We start from the raw sequence: 25940 nt of genomic DNA, 5'->3' as shown, positions 1-25940 counted from the left end.
GGCTCATAGAGTCTTAAACCTTAAGACCATACCAAAGGACAAAGTCAAAAAAAAAAAAGTGCCGTAACGGGACAAACAAGACATCCATGCGTGCGTCTCAGCCAGTTCTACAACATATCCAAAAAGTGGACCCTAAGTCCTTATCGTATTCTAGATATTGAGCAAGATAGCGAAGCCGTAACCATAGCCAATTAAAGGATAATTAAATCATGATTTGATATCAGGGTTTGATCATCTCGACTTTTGGCATTATTTTACGTGTAGATTTAGGAAAAAAATATATCGGGGAAATCACGGGCCTGGAACACCCTAAAACCAACCAGGAAGTGGCCTTTTGAGGCACTTCCTGTTTTCCGAGAAAAATAAAACGTAAATATTTGGAATCAGTGTCATCATATTTGTCTAAAACCAGAGTCTCGAAGAAAAAAACAATTTCTAAAAATTTAACAAGAGTTGACCTTTGCAGTCTTTTCGCTGAACTTTGAGCTTTATTAGTGTCAAAAAAAATCAGGGCTGGTGCCAAAATATCCGGCTTACTCACAATATGGATGGAGAGAAGTTTTAGATTTTAAAAAAATATCTGGAGCGATTAGTTCCAGATTTTGTGCTAAATTTTGTGACAAAAGTCAACGTCCAATCTTTTTGGTGAGCTTTTGTATTTCCCAAGGTCCTAGAAAATCGAGACCTATTCCATTCAATTCAGCGTCCTTTTCTGAGTCAGAAAAAGTGTTTTTAAATTTAAAAATAAAATATTTTTAAAAAATGTGAGAAAAGATAAACTTTGAACTATTTCAAAAATCTATAACTTCCCTATTAAACAATACTAGACTATTGTGTAACCTATCATTCGACTCAAAATCATCTAAATAAGAGGGTGGAAGGGTCAAAATAAAATAATAATAATAATAATATGTTTGTGAAAAAAGCTTCCAAGTTTATGAAACTTTAACGCGTGTTTAAACCACTTTATAAGGGTCATACAAAATCGAGACCTAGCCTATTCGATTCAGCGTCCTCTTTTGAGTCTGAAAACATGTTTTTTAATTTAAAAAAAATATTTTTGAAAAATGTGAGAAAAGCTTAACTTTGAACTATTTCAAAAATCTATAACTTCTTATTGCAGATCAGCTATTTTCTTTTTTTTCTTCGACCATTTTTTTAATATAGTTTGTTGATTACTTTTGATGCAGTAATTCTTTTTTTTTTTTGGTATTAAAAGGGTTACTTAAATTGTCACTTCACTGTCACTGCCACCTACAGATCCCCCCCCAATTAGGTGGGGATCCCCCTCGGGGTCCCGACCCACAGGTTGAGAACCTGACCAGACCTACAGTGCGACATTACGTCATTACGTCACGCAGCTGTTCAAGGCGGAGCTTATCAGTTTTGAACCGGCCGGGCGGGTTCAGCCAGAGAAACGAAACTAACTAACCGTCGGCTAAGCGAACATTTATTTACAAACCAGTTGCTTCCGTGCTTCTACTCTACTAGATAACAGGTAAGATGAATTACTTTATGGAATTAAAGTGTGTTATCCAACTTGTTAGTATCGTAAACGTCGTGCATTTGTCGTGTATTAGCTATGGATCACACGACGCTCGTCCATCACGAGCGTCACGGCCGAACTTCAACCATTTTTTTGCACTTTCTCCATTTACAACCTGTACATCTGCATAAACGTTCAGATTTTAAATATAAAGTGCTCAATCTATGGTCACGGATGTTACAAGTCTATTCGGGCACTCAGCAATACCCGTATCGTCTGTATTGTTCAATAAAAAGCATTTTAATTCGATCGATGGCCATTTTCTCCGTATTTCTGTACGCTTTCAACTACTTGACCCTATCGGTTGGGAGGAGTACTGCACTCTGTTACATCATAACTCTATGACAAAATGGCCACCGATCGGATTAAAATGCTTTTTTTTTTTACAATCCGGAATATACGGGTACTTACACCGACCCGAAGTGGATTGTAACATCCGTGGCCATGGGGTAAGCACTTTATATTTGAAATCTGAACGTTAATGTAGATGTAGGGCATTACATGGAGAAAGTGCAAACACCAGGTTGACGTTACGTCATGACTGTCATAATACAGGGGGTTATACAGACTCGCGCATGCCCAAACATCACTGATCTACAAGCTCACAGCGACGCATTGTGAGCTTTTAAATCAGTTTTTTGGGGCGTGCAACACAGTCTTAGACATGGCATTAGCATATTAATTTCCATGTGGTGCATGATGTCATTGTTTATTTCAGGTATAAATCAGACCACATCAGTGAGAGCTAATGTTGGCCTCATTTGTTTTAACTGTAATTCATTATTATTATTATTATTATTATTATTATTACATCTATGAATTTTGTTTTGAACCTACAGTACAAAGTAAAATCATTTAATTTAGGGAAAGAGAGTACAAATGTACCAATGGAATGAATGGATCCTTAAGACCAGGGGTCTTCAACGTTTTCAGGCCATGGACCCCCTAGCTGAGAGAGAGATGAGGCAGGGACCCCCTCTATATTGTATAAAATTGTGTTTCAGATTAAACCTTTTTTGTTTACTTGGTCTGCTCTTTTTCCCTCTTTGCCAAAAATAGCAGATCTACAAGCTCACAACGCCTTGCAGCGTGAGAAGTTGTGAGCTTGTAGATCTGCTATTTTTGGCTAAAGTTCTCCTCACAAAAGGGATGCTAAGGTTCAATTGGTTAAGGTAAAATAAATAATCATATCACACAAAGATTTGGCGGACCCCCTGTAGTAATTCTGAGGACCCCCTAGGGGTCCCGGACCCCCTGTTGAAGACCCCTGCTTAAGACAGTTAAATTAACATATAATCATATCACACAAAGATTTGGCGGACCCCCTGTAGTAATTCTGACACCTTGTAGTTATTCTGAGGACCCCCTAGGGGTCCCGGACCCCCTGTTGAAGACCCCGGCTTAAGACAGTTAAATTAACACTGAGTTTAGTCTGCACACTTTTTACTGTTTTTTTCTAATCTGTTTTAAAGCATTGCAAATACGGAGACTATATGGAGGTCATGTTTTAGTTTAACAGTCTATTGTTATGTGGAAAGCAACAGACAAACACTGTTAACATGCAAACCATATATGTCAAATTATCTTTAGGTGAAGTTCTCACAGCTACACAATGGATGCTGAGCATTGAGGTCGGTCGTTGTGGCTCCACAGATCAACTTCCTGGCTGGAATGGCAGTTTTCCAGTTATTACAACTTTGGTGTACCAGGAGGAGCACGCCTGTTACACACTGGAATTCATTCAAAGGTAACTTTCTGCTTGAAGTAGAACCATCATGTGTAACTCGAAAGATGTGCTCTCTTGTAGAACAGCTGTGAGTGCACCTTTTCCATATGTGTTTTGTGATTTCAGATGTTTCGTTGGGATCAACCCATTGGCGCAATTTGGCGGTGGCACCAAACAACAAAGCTGCTCAGCCAGAAAAGTGGGTTTGTCCTCCTGTCTCCTCCCTCCTGAAGCAATTGATGGACTTCGATTGGCTTTGAGTGTAATTTATGTGCAAAACATTTGGACCATTCTCTTCCCCACTATATGAATGACATTGTCATGGTCATATTTTAGTAGAGTTTTATTACTTAATTCGTTTTTTTTTAGATCTCTATCTCAGGCTCTGATTTTAGGAGTTGTTCAGAAGTAAAGAAGTGGTCAGAACACTGTCTTAAGTTACATTTTATTTATCTATTTGTAAGAACGTTTCGATTAGCTGACCTTCATTAGGTAGTTAAGCAAAAAAAAAATCCTCAAATAAATCTTAAGTAATTGAATATGGTGTGCAGGACCACTTATTTTCTTCTCTACGTTGGCTGTCATCTCCTGTGTAACTGCATGTCCTTTGTAAGTAGGTGTGCAAAAGGACTTTACCTATTAGGTGTTGTTCAGAAAAGGGAAAGTCAACTAATGTAAGAAGAAAGGATCACAGGGCAGTTTCTGGATTGCCCCTCACCTCCCCAGACCTGCCATCTTCTAACTGTCCACACACCTTTCCTCATCACCTGTCTCACATGACAACTGTCCCCAATTCTCAGACCTGTAGATACCTGACCTTCTCTGCTTGTCTTCCCACCTACACCTCATAATCAGCTTTCAATACTTATATTGTTCTTTTTTGTGCCCTTCCAGATTGTCATGTCACTGATTTCCAACCATGAGTTCCTCACCCCGGTGGATGCCTGCTGGTTTAGACATCCTGCCTGAATGGACTTTTGACATCTGCCATCTCCTTAACGGACTTGTTTGCCGTGTGAGTTTTATGCCTCAAGAGTCTACCTCCATGTTTTGGTTCCACGCCCTTTTTCTCTTTTTTTGTTTTGGTTTATTTTCAGATATTTTTTTCTAATGTTAGATTTCATGTCTCTCCAGCCTTCTGCTCAATGGTCTGCACCACAGCTAGCAAGCCCTAAGGCCATCACACCAGTCCATACCCAGGGCTTCTGTCCACAGACTCCTGACACGGTACAATGTTCTTTTCAATACTATGTAAGGTCTTTACTTAACCCATTTAGACCTGGGAACGATTCTACAAATGTCTTCTAAATCCTGACAGTTTTCTGAAAAAACCCTGTTTCTATGTCAGTCATTCTCAAACATTTTTATGTCAAGGACCCCCAAGATTATATGTAATTGGCCGCCGACCACCATCTGAAAATATGTTGTTCCAGGGACCCCCCTGAAGCAAAGATTTCAGTTAAAAACGCTCTGAAAAAATATATCCAAAGATTTGCACTACATGTTCACGTTTTTTCAAAAAGTGCCGCGCTATGAGATTGTAGATCTGCTATTTTTCAATAGCTAAAGTATAACATAATGCTTAAAACACCAAAAGGGGTCCCGTACAAAATGGGTTAAAGATAAAAATGTCGTAAGTGTTGGTTAGTTAATCTACAATTGGCTGTAGATTTTCAATTTGACAGACTACAAACTACCGCTAATGTTATTTTGCTATGTCTCCAGCTTTATGATCCGTTTTCAAGTGGGGCTAGCCCTTGGGCCACACCCGTCTTTCCCCAGGCCCTCTGCCCAGCTCTTGACACGGTAAAATGTTTTCAATACATTTAATGTCTACATTTAAGTTGTGACTTTGTAACATTTCAGATATACTGTAAGTGTTGGTTCACTAGTAGTAAGAGACCACACCTTCTGCTCAAATTTAACAGTATCGCAGGGCAAAGCTGTGGATGAAAAGGTTTGTTGGGGAGGAGGGGGGAATTCATTTGAGTCAACTGATCTCGGGTGTATTTATACTGTGGTGAATGTTATGTGATGAACACAACACTCCATTGAACACAACTTCATTTAGTAAATGTATTTGTACTGATCTTTGACAGACTACAAACTAATGTCATTTTTCTGTCTCTCAGCCTTATGACCCATTTAACTATGGTCTACAGCCATGCCCTCCGGCCTCTACACAGGCCTGTCGACCTGTTGAAGAGGTATGTTTTCTTTAGATTGAATTTATTTGTGACTTGTATTACATTCCACATTGCTTTTGATTGGTCTATCTAAAATCCACAATGCATTGCATAAAGGCATAGCTATTTTTTAAAGATCTTTGACAGACTACAAACTAAGGTTACTTTTCTATGTCTCTGCAACCTTGTGATACCTTTTACCCCGATCTACAGCCATACCCTCCAGCCTCTTCTACACAGGCCTGCCGACCTGTTGATGAGGTATGTCTTTCTTAACCCATTTAGACCTACAAGCTCGGAGCACAGCACTCGGTGCTGCGCTATGAGCTTGTATAGTAGCCTATAGTTTTGATCATTTTTGACCAAGTACAATTAAGGGCCTTTTCTCTTTTCTGCACAGCCGTATGCAGCTACATATATGGACTTGGATCAGTGGAACCAAGAAACACCCAGTGTACTGCAACCTCCATCTCCGTCCAGTGATGCTCCAGTAGAAGGTGTGGTTCCTCAGCTAAGTGTCAGTAGACTTGGCACTGTTGTCCTTCAAATTCAGGATTCATAGATGAGTTTTGCATTCTACTTTTTTTTTTTTTTTACTTTTCTTTACAGTTTTTGACGTGCTTTCAATCTTTCCAGGTCAACCAAATCCATCGGACCAGAGCATACCAGAGGGTCAAGGGTGGCAGCCTTGCGACTCTTGTCGGTTTGAGATGGAGAAGCTCCAGCTCCAGTTGAGGAGGATAACCACTGTGCTCTCCAGTATCAGTAAGTTTTATTGCCTGTAATGTTGCAGTTTTCAGTTGTCTGCTAATGTCTTTGTCTCACTTGAAACTTTACTTTATCCTGTACCTCTTTTGTGAGTTCTCTGACATGACTGGAAAACTTTGGTATCCGAAAATATCCCTACATTTTCTGTTTACTGAAGAGCAGGGGAGATCGACCCCTGCTACTGAACAAATACTCATCAATGACTGCTATCAGAATAGACTGTAGAGCTATATAGAACAGTACTCAATCTTATTGTTTTACAAATACACTCAGTAGACTCAGATTTTTTTGTCTTTTTTCTAGGCTCTGAGCAACTAGACGCACTGAAGGGCTTTATCACCCTGGTGACCTAGAGTCTGGAGTGTCCAGTCTCGGGCAGCAGGAGCTATATCCAGGTATGGATGTTTACGTTTGCCATACATTTCACACTGAACCTGACGTTCTTGGTAGCGAGTGATCCGTGTTGTGAGCTGCAACTAGATAGTGAAGTTTTCAGAAGGTCACAGTTGTCTGTTTTCATGGTGCACTGAGCGCAGAAAGGGGTCAATGTAGCTGAGCCTTACAAGTGCAAAACTGATGTCTTAAAATGCAGTTGGTTAATTGCTCGCTCTCTATTCACAGGCTGTGGACAGTTGATTTCCTCTGTGCAGCTGGCAGCCATACACCAGCGTGTCAGCAAGGACTGCAAGAGGCTATTCCACGCGTTGTTCGAGGTGTTCTTCACCCATGAGGAGTGCCGCAATGCCGTCATATGCGGAAAGCATGGTGTCATCCCAGAGGGGAAGAACAAACTGGATGAGGCGAAGAGGGATGCACTGTTCAGTAAGTATTTGTCACACCACTAGTTCCTCAGAGTAGTGTTATAGATGGCCAGTCAGTGGAGTTGGTAACCACTTATAGATATCTTGGGACCATAATCGACAATCGTCTGAAATTCGATTCCAATACTGAAATTGTTTGCAAGAAAGGCCAGCAGTGCCTTTTCTGTTTAAGGAAGTTAGCCAGGTTTCAGGTAAACAAATCAATGATATAGAGCCTTCATTGAATCTGTCATATACTTTGCTGCTATTTGCTGGTATGATAATCTAGGTATTAGACAGAAAAATGCCCTTAAAGGAGAATTCCATACTAAAAGGCTTTCTTACCTTTCTTTGTAGTTGTTAAGTACACACCAAAGAGGTCCAGGTGTTATTTTGTGCAAAAGCTCCTTATTGGCCTTATTTCCCCTACCATGAGCCCTAAATGAATTGCATTGAATGGGGCTATGGGGTGTTGTGCTAATTCGCTTATTTCTTTTGCTCAAAATTATTATTATTTTTGTATATATCCTCTTTTCATAATGTAAATAATATCCCAAGCGGCACACTTTACTACTTATTTAGATGGAAATAAGCGAATTAGCACAACACCCCATAGCCCCATTCAATTCCCATTCCATTCAATACAATTCATTGAGGGCCTATGGTAGGGGAAATAGGCAATAAGGAGTTTTTGCATAAAATAAACACCTGGACCTCTTTGGTGGGGACGTAACAACTACAAAGAAAGGTAAGAAAGCATTCTAGCATGGAATTCTCCTTTTAAGGGGGCTAGAAAGATTGTTGGGGGTATCTTGTGACAATATACACATGTCTGTCTTACTGTATTGTGTTTTAGGGCGTTTATTATCTGCTGTGAAAGGCCCAGCTTGGGACATATAAATATACTTGATCCTTGACAAATCTTGGTTTTGTAAATTATATTCTCAATTTATGATGTCACCAATACATGCCTTTGTGCAGTAAAAAAAATGCATGTTCCAACATGTTGCGCTGGTGGGACGTACAGTACACTCTGAACCAGGTTGGCCTCGTCTGTGGCTATGCTGTGCTCAGTATAGAGTCATATAGTCTTTAAAATGTATATATTTAACCGGGGGAAACCCATGTTGACTGACTTGTGTCATGTCATCTTCTCTGTCTGCAGACTACGTCTTGCGGTGTTCCTCTCTGGCATCATGGACCAATGGTTTCAGTGAAGAGGGCTTGAAGAAAGCCATGACCAACAAGTGCCGGAGCCGTGCTGCAAAGGACTATGTACTCCCCAGTGTTTTTGGCAGCAGATTTTAGTTTTAGTCATTAGTCTCTTGAATAGTTTTCACTTAGTTTAGTCACCTGGAATGTTTTAGTGTTAGTCTAGTTTTAGTCAACTAAATGTCATAAGATTTTAGTCGACTAAATCTACAGTTGATTTAGTTGACTAAAAATGTATTTTGTCGGGCCTTGATGCCGTCGTAATGACTGTTTTTACACTTGCTGAAAATAGCCAATCTACAAGCTCACAACACGTTGCACCGCGACACGTGAGCTTGTAGATCTGCAATTTTCAGCATGCAACTAATTGTAAGATGACATATACTAGATCGCTTGTCCACTAGTCCCTTCCTAACATTTTAGTCTAGTTATTTGTTGACGAAATTGTCAGTATATTTAGTCATCATAGCTTTTATTTAGTTTCCATTTAGTTTGTCAGTGGAAAAAGGTAGAACATTTTTTGTCTTAGTTTTAGTCTCCCCACTCCCAGTATACCTAAATATCAACTTTTATGTAAATTGATGCCAATACATTTTTGTTTTTGTACATATAAATATATGTTAAAGCTGCCTGCTGTTTGTGGATACTTCAATAAATGTGTTTTTGCCACAATTAATGCTGTTTTTTAAATATTTATTAGCATGTTCACTCATTTATACCTCAGTGAGAAATGGGAAATTAAATCTCAATTATTGCTAATGTATGTCTCAATGAGAAGCTAAAGAGACTTAACAAAGCCAATAGGTAGATCTCACCTATGCCTCATTTATCACTCAAATACAGCTCTTAATGTATCTCGCCTATGTCTCATGTATCTCTCAAATACAGCTCTTAATGTATCTCGCCTATGTCTCATTTATCTCCCAAATACAGCTCTTATTGTATCTTGTCTATTCCTCATGTATCTCTCAAATACAGCTCTAATGTATATACCCCTGTCTCCCCCTATGTCTCGCTTACGGATCCTAGTATTCAAGTTAGGAGCCATAAAAAGACATAGGTGATCTTTAAGTGATCTTCAAATGAGAAATAAAAGCTGGTTGCTCAAGAGAAGCATCTGAGATTAAAATGAGAAGCAGATTTTTCCTCTGGGTTTGTAACTATTTCTGAGTTTTGAGCGGATGTTGTTAATTATGCATCCATTAGCTTGTATGTGTTAGTTTTGTGTGGATTTTGGCCATCTTCCAGCTTCTCCATCTTCTTCCTCTTCAAACACACCATAAGAGCTTGTATTTAATTGCTTGAACCTTTAATTCATATGAACACCTTGCCAGCCTGCCTCCAATTATCTTGTGCACAAAGGACTGATACTGAACCCTTATAAAACATCAAAATGCATGAATGCAGAATGAAGGAGGAACATGATGACCTGAAACGAAAAGAAGAGGAGGAGAAAAACAAGGAACAAGACGCTGACGCAGACGCCGAAGAGGGTGAGGAGGAAGAGGATGAAGATGAGGAGGAGGAAGACGAAGAGGAGGAGCCTGCAGAAACTGAAGAAGAAGATGATGCTAAGCTTACCATAATGGACATAATGTGTCCATTATTGTGTCCTATTGGACCTATAGCACACAACAAACGGTTTTGTAGTCACAGTCTTGTGGCCCCCGACTTCAAGTCATTTTACAATTGTGGCCCCCTGCCTAATCTAGTTGAATATCCCTGCTCTAGGCAGAAGGGAACATGTACAGTACAAATACACGAGATTGAGACTTCCACCACTTGAGTACTTATAGATGAAGAGAACAAGATGGTGGCAGGAACACACACATTCACTTCTATTGTCTTCACAAATTAATTTCATTTAAAGAGATGTAGAAGGTCTTGGGTTCGATTCCCGCAGGGGGCGTGTCCTCTCCTCCTATGTCATCAGTGCCCATACCCTAGGTGCGCTTGGCAAAAGGGCCTCTCTGGGTGGAGTTTGCATGTTCCCCCTGGCCAGCCGGGGTGCCTGATGGAGGGGAAAGGAACTGGTTGGAATAACGTGTTCCTTCCACGCGCTACAACCAGAGAAACTCTCCCCTGTCAGGTGACAAGAAGGTCAGTTGGCTCTCATGCATTGAAGGAGGCATGAGCTCGGCCCTGGCCTCCCTAGGTTGGCAGAGGGAAGGTAGTGCCCAGGATTACATAGACAATTGGCACTGGGTGTAAAAAATAGGGGTTACAAAATTATGGGATACAAATTTAAAAACAAAACAAAACAAAAAACGACTGTGAGTTATGTGACAATACCAGGTGTCTGATAATTTGTTACTGTTCAAAATGAATCAATTCCTTTACCATGCTGTTGTGACTAAAAGAGAGCCATAAGGCAAAACTCTCGATCTACCCATCAATTTCCCTTCCTACTCTCACCTATAGTCATGAAACATGACTTTTTAAGCAGTCACTCACTCTTCATGCTTCACGCTCAGGCATGAATGTATACTGTCTAGTAGGGCATCTACAGTGTCAATGCCACCACACAACTCTCAAAGATAAAGATATTTTTGAAAGACATTCCAGTGACTGAATGACTAAATGTGTGGTGGTTGATGTTGGTTAAGTGATGTGTGAATGACTGTCCTTGTGTATTGTACATTAACAGTACATTAACATTTTTGACAGTGTGGGTTACTGTCACAAAAAACATGCATTGGCGAAATCAGTACATACCTGAGCATAAACACTCTGTCAAAAGGAATTGTCAAGGTCAACGGCTTGTACATGATTTGTTTTTATTTCAAAAGGGCAGTTAGGTGCTCTTCAGCTGTAAATAAGTTATTTTCATAACAGAAAACGTTTTAATGAGCACCAGCTCGGTCAGCACTTAGCTAACTGGTGTTCTGTCGTACTGTAGGTAGACATTGATAGCCTGTAGACAACCGTACATATGCTTGTGTATCGACTCTCAACATTAAATCAGACCAAGAACTCCTGCAATACTTCCTCAAGGACCATAGTGTCTCAATGAAATCCAACCAGTGGAATCAATCCCTGTATCTATACTGTTGGTCTGTCTAGGTAGCATCTCATACCAGGGTGATTTGTAAACGTACAGCATACTAGACATACAGTATATACACACGGGCCATCTGTCTCTATCCTGATGAATATCCAACTGTAACTAGCAAAATTGCAGGGGAAACACCACCAACACAATTTGCACCCTCCATTCTAAATAGGGCCCTGAGAGGGTTTGGGTCCGAGTACAATTTATGCAATTTATGACTTTTACTGTGCACACTTGAAGGACAAACACGCCCCATCATCTCTGAAACTGTATTAGTATCACCAGAGGAGAGCTGGACACTGTAATTATTTCCCAGGCTGCTCTATCTATTTGATCCTGTCTGGAATCCCCATGACAGTGGATTTACCTCCCCGTCTAAAGTAATAAAGAAAAGCTGAGATAATCTTCAGGCGGAATAGCTTGGCTGAAAAACAGAAAAGGCTGAAAATCACCCCTGACTGTTTTGGTTTATGCACCTCAAGGGCCAAAGCAGCTTTTAATCTTTGTACTGTGTAATTTTAGTTAATTAAATCATGGCAATGTGATTGTGGCAGTTCAGCCTGCCACTGATAATACATATAACATACTTTAGTAAGTTCCTGTGTTATTGAATTATTCTTTATTGTTTAAGTTGCAGAGAATTATATTTGTTTGATTGTATTGATATATTGTTTGATGGTTGATTGTTTGATTGCATTGACTCCAGTGTAGGGAGCATGCAATCAGACATGCTCCCTACACTGTGGGTTGGTTTAAAATTGGTGAAGTGTTGAGGTGGGTACTCTGATATTAATTATTATTATGTGGGTAATTCTTTGAGTAATGTGTGACACTTTAAAGTGTGGATATGAATTGTAATGTCTCTGGACATTACAATTAACTGAGGATTCAATTCAGGATTGGTACGGTCCAATGGGAGGGGCCTAGCCTATATAATAAGGGGGACCTGCCACTGCTTGTTGAGGAGTAGACCCAGGGCCAATCTGTCCAGCTGTAAATAGAGTTCTGCTGTGCTTCATTTTTTGTTCATGATTTTCCTGACATGTAAGAAGGTGAATAAACCCCACTTCCATTATGCAACATCAATGATTCTGTTGGAAGATTTTTGACAGTTTTGCTATGTTACTATTGGTTTCAAACTGTGTCTGTTGGCAAACACTACCCTCACTAAGTTCAGAGTGTGACAGTGATAAAGTGCATGTACACGGACGGACGCACAGCATGCACAGCATGCACACACCAATGCATTCTCACTCCAAACTTGTCTTGTTTGATGCTTGGTCAGGTTCCTTTCACATCCGCGTACACACTTGCAGTATCATGTTGCTGACGACGGATCATAACCTATTCCCACCCTATCGCCAAGAGGTCCCGACTAAGTGTTCATCTGTGACGAGACGGGAGTGAGAATGTGTTGCAAGTATGCGCTCGTACAGACAGACAGACAGACAGACAGACAGACAGACATGGATTTAAAGTTACATACAGTAGCTATATACCTATACTAAAAGACAGATATAGATTGTATGAAGATAAATTTAGTATTGTAGTATAATACAATATTAGCACAGCTTTTACAGTAGTATTACATCATATGAAAAGTGATAGCACTTTTCATAATTTAAACCCATAATTTGTCAATTTGTTATATAATGAACACATTAAACTTCATTACAGTTTGAGAGGTTAGACATTGGTTTTCTGGTTGGTACAGATTTGGCGAGCGACCATGTTGACTGGCACCACAAGTGACCATATTGCCCTTACGTTTCAATTTTTAGACTGTCAGAATCACATTAGCACTCAGGATTATGCTGTGTAGATGGAACTGCCTCAGACCATTACTATGAATAAACATGTGTTCTCAGACAGCTCACAATCCATCAACTCATCCATCAAACACACTGTAACACAGAATGATCCATGGTATATGTTATTATAATGCATCCTGGAGGCAAGTCTTGAAGCAGTATTTCTCAAGTCTGGTTCTGGAGGCCCAGAATACTGCTAATTTTCTGGCAGGGTCTCTCCAAGTACTGCACTGGGTACAACATGTACAATAGGTGTTGCATAACATGCATTGTGTATTCCTGACCACCATCATTTCCAACGGGCATCGGCCTAGTATGACAATAAAGTCAAGTATTTATACATTATGCTAGGCTGATGTGTCGCTGTGATTTGGATTCTTTACAAAAGCCCAAGTCATCAATCATATTTAAAAACACAACACAAGAAACAACATGAGTTGTTTAAAACTTTGAGACTGCTCTATATCTCTCTCTAACTTTGGTGAACTTTTCTACCGATAGTGTGAAGAAGTGTGTGTGGTTGACCACTTTCAATTGGCTGTATGTTTATTGGACGTCAAGCCAGCAAACTGATTTATATGTGCATCACATCAGTACATGTGCCCACTGTCCTCAATATATGGCCTTAGATATCTTGACAGCCAGATAAACTCCTCCTTGACATTAAGATTCTGAAGAAGAAGATTCTAACACACATGGACGGTCCTATACTCCTATACCTATGGACCCCTATACTCTCATACGCCTCAGCTCCCACCCAACCCCCTATACCCCCCATTAACCCCAACCGCAACTCCACCCCATACCCTCATACCCCTAACTCCCCATTCTCCATACCCCACCCCCCACTCCCGTAACCCTCAACCCCATATCAGATCAGTTGTATTTTATATTATTTGGTCACATTCGCCATAGTTTTTATAGGCACATATATAGTTATATAGCATCAACTGCTAGCAGAGGAATGTGATCTGTATGTGTGACAAAGTGACAAGTACACATGTTTCAAATATTAAATGTATGTTTGTTTGGCTCAAATCACTGCTAAAATATATATCTGCAGCAAATAATAATAAATAAACCAAAAAAAACTATTTTTGTTCATTAAAGCAAAAATGGAAATAATGATTTGTGATCATGAAAAACAATATATATATATATATATATATATATATATATATATATATAATAATTATAAAATGAATTGATTTCAAAAGATACAGCAAATAAAAACAATAAAAATGCATGCAATAACATTGGAAATGTGTATTAAAAGGAATGTGCATATGTTGTGCATGAAAGGGTTAATTGGAAAAGTTACACAGTATGACTTTATAATAAGTTCTAGGTTGCAGCTTTAATAAATACACTTTTCACCTGTGTGGACTCTTTCATTTGTTGAGCCTGGCCGCTGACAGGCGGGGCTAAAGGGTACAGATTTCCCCCCACCCGGAGCGGGGGGGCCTCAGGTGAGGGGGTCCCGCCGTAACAGAGACATCGCAAATGTATTTATTTATATTTGTGTGGCGAGTGGCGACGACGAGGTCACTGGACGGGTTTAACAGCGCTGCGCTGCCGGCTGCGCCGTGCTGGCTGGTGGAGGGGTGGGGGGGGGGGTCACACAGCTGAGCTAGCTACCCATAATCACTGTGTATGCGTGCTGCGTGCGTCGCGACTTGTCTGTGAGAGAGAGAGAGAGAGAGAGAGAGAGAGAGAGAGAGAGAGAGAGAGAGAGAGAGAGAGAGAGAGAGAGAGAGAGAGAGGGAGGGGGGGGGGGGGGGGGGGGTTGCCAGGTAAAGTGTATGTAAAAAGCAAACATTTGCGAAAACCTGCCCTTACAGTATTGATTGATTGATTGAATATTTTATTGGCAGAAAGTACAGTTAAAACACTTTGTCTAAAAGGTCCGTCCAAAAAAGTTAAAAAAAAAAAAAATTGTTTCCATTGAGGTTGGTATTCAATTCATAAACATATAATATTCATTGACCGGTTGCTTATTGCTCTCACAGAATACATGGCAACACTAGAAGGGGTCGGGACCGGGTTAGAAAAGTAAACAGGATTTATGATGAGACAGAAAATAGCATGTTTTCAACTAGAAATTATGAATTTAGGAGATATTTGGACGTTGGAGGGACATCTATTGTGAGTGAGTACAGAATGTTTAATGTGCATAAATGGCCGCCGTGCCTAAGTAAAAGTGCAAAAGTATAAAATGCACTCGTATCAAAAGTAAAAGTACTCATTATGCAGAATGTCCCATTTCAAGTTTTCAAATGTATAAAAACCTTTTGAAAATAGCAGATCTACAAGCTCTGTGAGCTTGTAGATCTCTGTGAGCTGTAGATCTCACCCTATAAAGGCTACATCTCGAGTAAAAGTACTCACAAGGACTGGAGTACTTTTACTTTTGTTACTCAAAGTCAATTTTTATACCAATACTTTTGTACCTTTACTGAAATACATTTTGAATTGACTTTTACTTGTAAGGGAGTATTTCTACATTGCAGTATTTATACTTTTACTTAAGTAAAACATGAGAATACTTTTTCCACCACTGGTTATGAACAGAACTGACTTTGGCTTGAGGTGGCTAAAGTGGCCAACGCGAAATCGCGCAGACACCCGACTTAATGTTTTGAGGTAAAAAATAATAATACATTAATTCAAAAACCGAGAAAAACCCGAATAAAATAATAAGAAATTAATAAATAACCGAATTAAAACAGAAAAAAAAATCGCGCGTGCATGAGGCATGGGGGGGGGGGGGGGGGGGCACTTTCAAAAAACCTGTCCCCCCACCCAAGAATCCTGTCCTCCCACCCAAGAATCCTGTCCTCCCACCCAAGAATCCTGTCCTCAGCCCTGGCCTGAGCCAGGTTTGTAATACCTTATATTTCCCCAGCTGTGAGGCTTTGCAGTCGTTTGTTTCACTAAGCTGTTTTTAGCGGCGCGATATTAGCCCTCTATACCTGGCTTTTGCGTCAACGTTCTGATTGGTCAGGCTCGCCAAGGTTCTGATTGGTCAGGCCCGTCAACGTTCTGATTGGTCAGGCCCGTCAAAGTTCTGATTGGTCAGGCCCGTCAAAGTTCTGATTGGTCAGGCCCGTCAAAGTTCTGATTGGTCAGGTCCGTCAACGTTCTGATTGGTCAGGCCCGTCAAAGTTCTGATTGGTCAGGCCCGTCAACGTTCTGATTGGTCAGGCCCGTCAAAGTTCTGATTGGTCAGGCCCGTCAAAGTTCTGATTGGTCAGGCCCGTCAACATTCTGATTGGTCAGGCCCGTCAACGTTCTGATTGGTCAGGCAAGGGGACTATTCATGACATCACTATTACGTATATCATGAATACAAAATGAGATGGCTATATAAACATTCAAAGACGTAGACATTCAAAGACAGATAATTAATATTGTTTCTCTAGTGTTTCTCCGTGTGTATGTCCAGGTGTATGTCCATCCGTATGTCCGTCCTCTGTATTCTTATTAACTGGGCTATAAAGTTTAAACTAATCCACATGGATGCGTATGTTGAGTACGGGACAAAGTGATTGGTCAAGCTTCACGTGACACATGGCTATAAACACATTATAAACACATATCGATGACAAAATGTATCAAAGGCGCCGCTACCTTCACACAGGTGTGATTTTTCATTACAAGGAATAAGTGTCCTGGACGAGGAAGATTAGTTTATTCTGTTAACTCTCATTAACTCTCAAGACAAATGTGTTACAGCAGCAAAGTGGTTCAAGGTTCTAGTGATAAACAAAATAACTCACACTGGAATTTTTTGGTTTGTTTGTTTGAAGATTAAGAGTATCAGTTTGTAATTTAGTTTAACATAAACTCACACATTGGAATGACTTTAGTTAAACCACGCCTCAACTCATGTCATCAAGTCTTATTCCAAAATAGTCAAAATAAAATGATCTGGAATGTTGAATATTTGTGTAAAGGTTTGAATTATATATATATGTGTGTGTGTGTGTGTGTGTGTGTGTGTGTGTGTGTGTGTGTGTGTGTGTGTGTGTGTGTGGGAGGGGGGGGGGGAGAGAGAGAGAGAGAGAGAGAGTGTGTGTGTGTGTGTGTGTGTGTGTGGGAGGGGGGGGGGGGGGGAGAGAGAGAGAGAGAGAGAGAGAAAGAAGAGAAAAAGAGAGAGATCGAGAGAGAGAGAGAAAATATAATCTTTTAACATTATTGTATGTTTATTTATTACATTTTTTTATGAAGATAATTATTTGAAAATGTTTAAATCTCTCCCATATCTAAAATCCGAGCAAAAAAAAAAACACGTTTGTATGTCAATACTTGGGGCTTTTCCCTCAGTGGCTTTTCACAAAACGGTAAATAACAACAAATGCTTCCTCATAACAACACACTGTGTATGCTTATCAACAGACAGAAGCAGAGGCCTGACCTTTATTATTGACCTGTGAAAACAAGACGGCTGCGCTAGATAGCTAATTTCAATATTGTAGGCCAAACAGCCATTTAAAAACAAATTCTCAAACTTACCATGGTAGAAGGGCATCCCCAATGACCAGTGTAGGAATATGAAGCAGAGAGACACACATAGAGGGATAGAGGAGAAGGCCAAGAGAAGAAAGACAGAGAGCGAGAAAGAGACAGAACAAGCGAATCAGAGACACGCTTAACCACTTAAAGCCTAAACTTTGTTGTACGTCAAATAGCGAAATCCACAGTAATGTGTTGCCAGAATAGGGATGCAAGGGTTCGCGTGATTAATTTAAAATCCCCCGCAGATGTGGCTCACCTGGTATGCATACCACATATGGGCCATACTCCAAATCCCCAAGGCTCTTTGTTTTATGTGAATAAAAGTTGGACGTGTTTAGTTTACTTTAAAATTACATGGTGCAACGTTTTGCCCACTGTTGGCCTTCATCAGGTGACATGATTTGTGACCCATCCTCCTTATATAGTTGTGGGTCACAACACATGACCACGGTGACTTACTATATACTGTAGGACAGAAGTAGTTTACTTTTAACACCAATCTGTGAATGAATACTATTGTGGGTACAGACTTTCATTGCATTTTTTAAAGACATTTTTTGCATTTTGTTTTAAAATGCTAAACATGTTTTAGAGTAAACTTAAACACATGCGCAATGCTGTGCAACCCAATGTGCACAACCCACTGTTTTGAACTCTTTGTTTCATGTGGTCATATCTCTCTCTCTCTCTCTCTCTCTCTGTGTGTCTCTCTCTCTCTCTCTCACACACACACACACACACACACACACACACACACACACACACACACACACACACACACACACACACACACACACACACACACACACACACACACACACACACACAATTCAAAGGGCTTTATTGGCATGAGAAAACATACGTTTGCATTGCCAAAGCAAAAGTGGAACAATACAATCAAAGCAAAATAATGTATGTACAATTAAAAGGGAATAGAAAGTATGTGTACACAGAGCTGTTACATTGCAACTGAGGGAAATCTATCTTACTAAACCATAAAGGTCCTTTCACACGGCAAGCGGCCAACGCGCCTATGTAATTAATTTTCAATGAGAGGCGGGCGATTATTTGGGATGTGCGGAGAAGTTGAGGGGCGGTGAGGCAGGCGGGCACGGCCCGTGAAATTCTCGCGTTTGTGCACGCGTGCGCGGGCGGCAAGAGCTGGATTGTGGTGAGCGCTTTTCTTTTCACCGCAACGCGCAGAAGGAAAAAAACAACAATGATCGCGGCGGAATCACCGCTGATCCGAACGGTACCGCCCACGCGAACCGCTTGCCGTGTGTTACGACCTTAAGAGTTGTGCATTTGCTGTCAGACATAGTTAGCCTATATATCCACATAGGAAAAGTTAGCTTTGGATAAAATTTTGCAAGGTTGTGCACAAAGCAACAGTTTTTTCAAAAGTGTTTAAAGGTAATTGCTCTGTTTGTAAAGTACAGAGTTTCTACAATTTACTTTTCTTTTTTTCAAAAGTGTTAAAGGTAATTGCTCTGTTTTGGCATAATAGCAGATCATGCTTTTAATCCAGAGTGATATACAGTAAGCAAGGAAAACATGAGGTAATACAGTACATCCAAGTACATATAGAAATAGTACTCAGTCTAAACAGTAGAATATCCAAGAAATACATTTCTATGTACCGAAGTCACTCGATGCAGACAGTGCAGGAATACACACAATGATTAGTAGTCTTTAAGATGGTTGTGTTCCATTTGATATCCTTTCACAGCAGCTCACAAATGTTGCTGCTGTGTTTGCACATTAGATAGATGCTTTATTGTCCTTGCAGAAAATAGTCGTTTTGTACCAAGCAGCCATCAGGATACAAACAATCACAAAACATATATACACAATACATAAACAGATCACACAATACATTGTCAATGCTACCCAGCTCCTCTCTTACAGAGTGGAAAATAGAAAAGGCTACCAGTCATAGTAGGCATCACATTCCATTTTATGCACAGAACTGAGATGTTCAGAAGTACTTGTGGTGACAAATGATCTTGAAGCCCTAGCCTGCAACATTGGCATGTGTAGCCTACCGTCGTCCTGATGGTAAAAGATTGTATTGACTGTATAACGGGTGTGTTCTATCCCTAGCAATAGCTTTCCCCCTCCTAAGCACCCGGGTCTCATACATTGCTGCCATACTCAAGTCGTACCCCGCTATCTTGCTGCATACATTGATGATTTTATGGAGTTTGTTCTTAACCAATGATAATGAGCCATACCAGGAAACAAAACAAAAACATGCACTCTCCACGAAGGATCGATTGAAGAGTACCATTCACCTTTTTTCCACGTTATACTGTCTCACTCTGCCCATACAATGCAGCCTCTGCTGACCTTACAGATGGCATCAGTGTTGGAATTCCATGTCAGCTTGGAATAAATCGTTGTACCCGTCCTATTTGCTGGTGTGCATCATGAGCACTATTTCTAAAATCAAATATAACCTCCTTAGTTCTATTAATATTCAACGGAAGGAAGTTACTCTTGCACCAACCAGCAAACTCATCCACTGTTCTTCGATAGCTTATCTCATCATCATACCTCACCAAAAATAGCTGTGTCGTGGCAAATTCACTCCTACGCTTGTGTACAGAGTGAACAATACTGGTGAGATCACGCTCCCTTGCGGAGCCCCCGTGTTGGTCGTAATAGGGAGAGATATTGCTTTATTCAGCCTAACATGTTGTACCCGATCAGTCAGGAAGGACTCCAGCCATCTGATGATATTGGTGTTAACACCCATCATACAATTTCCTCATCAAAATATGAGGTCTCATTGTGTTAAATGCCGAGAAATCTACAAAAAGTACCAGAGCATATCGTCTTTTTAGGTTGATCTAGATGATAATAGATCTTATTAAACATAAAAAGAAGAGTGTCATCAGTGCCCCTCCCCTTTCTATATGCAAACTGTAAGGGGTCCATTTCATGTTGGACATTAAGGAGTTTATTTAAAATAATGCGCTCCAAGCTTTTGATTATCAATGATGTCAAGGCAAGGTCATTTTGGACTTTGGGATTAGACATTTTTGGTTAGGGTTAACTCTCCTTGGGTGATTTTATGTGTGTCTGATATCTTGGTACAGTGGGCAGGAGGTTAGGGAATGTAGTTCAATTTCCACTTCATTTTGTGCACTTTGGGTGCATAGTTTGTCTTCTCTAGGGAGACAGGTCTGCCTATGACGGCCTTTCTCGATCGCAAGACTGTGCTCGCTGAGTCTGTACCTAGTCAAGACCTTTCTTTGTTTTGGGTCGGTCACAGTGCTCAGGTATTCTGCCACGGTGTATTCTCTGCTTCTTTCCAATGTGTCAGATAGCTTTCCCTTTTCTGTTTTATTATTTGGTTTAGTCCAGTGGGTCTATCTGGTGGCTCTGCTCCAGGACCATCTAGCTGAGGGGCATCTCTCTAGAGTTTCTCTGTGTGTGCAGTGCCTTGTTATGGAGTGCATCTGGGTCACTTACTTTTAGGTGGTTATAAAATTGAAATGGTCTCTTTTTTATTTTGATTATGAGTGGGTATCGTTTCCGCTGGATCCGGAGAATGGATTTGCAGACTTCTGTGTGCAGGGTCTCAAGTGGGTGTTTATCCCATTTTTCATCTTGGTTGGCAAATGGTCCCGAGATCTCACAACCATAGAGGGAAATTGGTTCCATCACGAAGTCCACACACACACACACACACACACACACACACACACACACACACACACACACACACACACACACACACACACACACACACACACACACACACACACACACTCAGAAAATAAAGCAGAAATGACGGAATAATACATCTTAACAAAAGCCCCCTCATAATCAGTAATGTACTTCTGTAGGTCACGCAGCATCAATACCAGACAACAAGTCATCTCTCCTTACCTCACTTCACAGTAGTATGTATTCACTCCCTCCCCCCCCCTCTCTCTCTCTCTCTCTCTCTCTCTCTCTCTCTCTCTCTCTCTCTCTCTCTCTCTCTCTGTGTCCTCACAACACATTCCCTTATCTTCTCCAAACACACACCACCTCACTTCTGTCCTCCTTACCTGCCTGTAATATGAATCTTCTTATCTACTAAAAACAATGCAGACACAGATGCACTCACCTACGTATGCGTGAATGCACACGCGCGCACACACACACACACACACACACACACACACACACACACACACACACACACACACACACACACACACACACACACACACACACACACACACACACACACACACACACACACACACACACACACACACACACAGTGGTGGACAGTAACAGAGTGGACAGTAACAGAGTAAATGTACTTGAGTACTGTGGATGAGGATCTGTACTTTACTTGCCTGAGCTACTTTTACTTGTAGTGGAGTAAATTTGACCAGGAGTATATGTACTCTTACTCAAGTACTGGGGTTGAGTACTTCGTCCACCTCTGCACACACACACACACACACACACACACACACACACACACACACACACACACACACACACACACACACACACACACACACACACACACACACACACACACACACACACACACACACACACACACACACTGCCTTCAGACTCTCTCTCTCTCTCTCTCTCGTTTCATTTTCTTGATTCCTTAACAGTGGTGGACAGTAACAATGTACATTTACTTGAGTACTGTACTTAAATACATGTTTTTATTTGATTAACCATTGATGATGTCACTGATAAGCGGGTTTCTGAACTGCCCACAGACCAAGTAGACAAAAATATGAAGATTCGAAAATGGGTGAAGTGGTCCTTTAAGTATTTTAAAAAGCATGCAAGTACTCCAGTACATCAAGAACAAATGTGACTGAGCACCTTTCACTTGTAGTGGAGTAATATCTATACCTTAACACAAGAACTGACTGGCTGAGTACTTTCTCCACCACTGCTCTTTGGCCCAGTGTTTGCCCCCGCAGGCGGGCTCTAAGGATAGCTTTGTCAGTCAGTCTGTCCGTCCGTCCGTCCGTCCGTCCGTCCGTCCAACACTTTGGTTCCAAACAACATATTATTCCCCCAAAACTACAGGCTGGATTGCCATGGAAGTTGCTCTGCATCTTCATGTTCCCAGGAGGATGATCCTTAATAGGCTTTCCTCTAGTGCCAAACTTTCCACTAGACAGATTCCACAAGATATTTCCAAATGGAGATAATTGCCATTAATATTCCCCAGAGGATGAATCATAACCGTGTGTGTGTGTGTGTGTGTGTGTGTGTGTGTGTGTGTGTGTGTGTGTGTGTGTGTGTGTGTGTGTGTGTGTGTGTGTGTGTGTGTGTGTGTGTGTGTGTGTGTGTGTGTGTGAGAACTTTCCTCTAGCTCCTCTATTACCTTCAGAAACATAATGTCTCAGGGTTCAGAGAATGGCAATGCATTGTCTGCTGAAACCACTTTGATCCAGGTGGTGTAAGGAGCAGTACAGGCTCTCGGTGCACTAGTGTGGCTTTAGTATTTAATATTTAGCATAGCTCTTAGTATTTTAGTTTTAATATTTCATATTTTGCCTTTAAGGGATGGATACCTGTGGCGAGGTGCTTTGTATTAGGCTGCATATATTATCAGCGGGAGTGTTACAGATGGATGGCTTTTCATTGCAGTGCACTGTGCTCATCACAACGGTGTACTGGTCATTTACACGGTATCTCAACAAAAGCCTCAGAAATAGAATTTCTCCATAGAGCAAACCGATGTCCTTGTGTGGGAGGTGCAGAATCGTCAACAAATAAATCTACAGCACCTCAAACAGACTGCCAAGAGCAATGGTGAAAAATTAGCTCAGGACGATATAACAAACTCAGTTAATATATTAGTCTGACACAGTTCATAAGCCCAACTCATATTCGGCAAGTAAACTATGCGGGAAGACAGAAAAAAATAAATGACTGCTGCATGGACGTCATACCTAGGCGGACATCTGCTCAGGGTCTAGTTTGGGCCTTCACGTACTGTACATAATATAGTGTACCGTGAGCAGACGTCCTCCTAGGAGGTCCATGCTGCAGTCATTTTTTATCAGTGTGAATCTTCATTGAGAAATATTGTCTATAAAAATTGGGCTGTACGCTCTGAATATGCTTCAGGTTTACTGGAATATGAAAGGCAAAAGGATGCATAAAGGCTACTGGAGTCTCCATCCGTGTATGTGTCTGCTGCGTGTTTTAAACATTACATAAACAGCTTGAGAACTGTTTGATGTTGTCCGATGATGATCCAAACACAGCCTGACAGAATGTGTAATAATCTATCTTGTTGACCAGTAAATAAGCCATTTACTGTATAATGGAAGCCTGTATGGATATCATGCCTTCAATAATCTGCACATCATGATTCATATACTGTAGCAGTTTTGTTGGATATAGCATGTTATCATTGGATTAGGATGTTATCATTTTGTTAGCATACAAAACATGCAAAAATATGTTTCCCCTTACCAAGGGGAGACAGCCAAGCACCACAATGTGGGGTTGTGTCATTTTGTAGACGCTAATTAACGTGATGAGAATAGCAATTGACAAGCTCTCGATTCGCTGATAGACCTGGTCCAAGCAGGTGGGTGGTGGACCATGCAAATGGTAGTCCTGGTTGAACCCAATAGTTCCGTTTGCTGCTGATTTGCACACCCCTTATAGTGCAGCTCCCACACCGGTACACAGCGAGTCCCTGACACTCACACACACAGGTGTCACCGGGCGTGATAAGATATTTTGATTAACGTGATTATGTCAATGTAAAAAGAACTGTAAGTTGAAAAATGTCAAACTCGAACAGAGCAACAACTCTGTGGAAAAGTTGTGTCTGATATAAGTGCAACAGAGCAATGTGTTATTCAAGATTCAAGCGACATTATTATTTTTATCATGTCCGGTGTGAATGCAGTCAATGCACCTTTAGCCTCCGCAAATTGTCAATTCACCCATTGGTTGCACGCCTCACCCCCACCCACCTGCCCCAGACAGGACCCTGTCTTGTTTGCCTTCTCTTTCTTTAACCTCCTTCGCTCCTCTGTCTTTCGTCAGCTCATTGTCTCTGTCTTTTGTGACCCCATATTGTATTGTGTATTCCTTTTGCTTTCTCTAACCTCCCCTCTTGTGTCTCCCCTCCCTATAGCCATGTCATCCTTACATCGATTTATACAATAGAGCAGAGCCGCGCGCATGCGGTGTACAGGTCTCCCGTGTTGCCAATCATGTGCGAGAAACAAGTGCTGGTGTTGCCACATCCATGAAACACAAGCGGACCGTCCATGAAACACAAACACACACACACACACACACACACACACACACACACACACACACACACACACACACACACACACACACACACACACACACACACACACAGGAGGGGGCGAGCTACTAATGTTGCACTTACTTTCCTCCCTTGCAGTCACTCACGATAATGTCCGTATATACTCCATTATAGCAACCCCAGAGTCAGCTTGAAGATCTGTTGTTTTTCCCCATGTATGCCTCTCCCCTTTTCAAGGTCCCTCTCTCAATAGAAACTCTCTCTCTCTCTCTCTCTCTCTCTCTCTCTCTCTCTCTCTCTCTCTCTCTCTCTCTCTCTCTCTCTCTCTCTCTCTCAGAGCTAGACCACACTAGATCTCCGGGGACTCCCAGGGGGTCCGCGATGTATTCGCGGGTGTCCGGGGACCCCCAGGGAGTCCGCGATGTATTAAGATATGTACATTATTAAGATATGTTGTTTTTCCTCATGCAAGCCACTCCCCTTTTCAAGGTCCCTCTCTCAATAGAAACTGATGCTCCCTCTACCATCAATGCTCTCTCTCTCTCTCTCTCTCTCTCTCTCTCTCTCTCTCTCTCTCTCTCTCTCAGAGCTAGACCACACTAGGGGCTCTATTCTGCAGCCCGGTAAACCCCTAAACGTTACCCTAAACCTGTTAAATACGGATGATGGAGCTGCGCTGCCCCAATATGTTATTCTAGCACCTGCTATACCCGTCCCCCATTATGCCGACTCCGTTATTTGCGCGTGGAGGCGTGCCCATGGGCGTGTTGTTGCTATATCCCCCACGTTGCCATTCTGCAGACACACATGGGTACAGCAGTTGCCAGGTTTAGCGAGAGAAACAAGCAACCAGGTTTATGAAGACAAGCCCAAAAGAAGTGAACCCTTCGCCCCGCGGGGGTCCCCGGACCCCCTCTACGGCAGTGGCATGTAGGTGTTTCTAGAGGTTTAGTGTAATTACATTTCCTGCACTCTCTCCCTCTCTTCTGTCACCACTCCTGCATTCTATCCTGTTCATTCTCTTCCACTCTTCTGC

The 25940-nt window shown here is 41.3% G+C and overlaps 3 long non-coding RNA genes across 3 annotated transcripts; all 3 read left to right on the top strand.

The window, feature by feature from the left end:
* The first annotated feature begins 1390 nt into the window (after nt 1-1390).
* On the top strand, nt 1391-4891 carry LOC311051180. The gene is made up of 5 exons (XR_014601387.1): nt 1391-1498; nt 3137-3293; nt 3399-3534; nt 4167-4287; nt 4407-4891. It is a non-coding gene; the product is annotated as an uncharacterized lncRNA (long non-coding RNA).
* A 284-nt stretch (nt 4892-5175) lies between these two features.
* LOC311051179 lies at nt 5176-6164 on the top strand. The gene is made up of 4 exons (XR_014601386.1): nt 5176-5479; nt 5672-5719; nt 5859-5955; nt 6095-6164. It is a non-coding gene; the product is annotated as an uncharacterized lncRNA (long non-coding RNA).
* A 5-nt stretch (nt 6165-6169) lies between these two features.
* On the top strand, nt 6170-6896 carry LOC311051178. Its single transcript, XR_014601385.1, has 3 exons — nt 6170-6223; nt 6530-6621; nt 6848-6896. It is a non-coding gene; the product is annotated as an uncharacterized lncRNA (long non-coding RNA).
* The last annotated feature ends 19044 nt before the right edge of the window (nt 6897-25940 follow it).

The sequence above is a fragment of the Gymnoscopelus microlampas genome, assembly GCF_963454915.1.
Source record: "Gymnoscopelus microlampas genome assembly, chromosome: 8".
NCBI lineage: Eukaryota > Metazoa > Chordata > Actinopteri > Myctophiformes > Myctophidae > Gymnoscopelus > Gymnoscopelus microlampas.
Note: the sequence above shows the minus strand (reverse complement) of the source record. Positions and strands in the feature narration are given on the sequence as shown.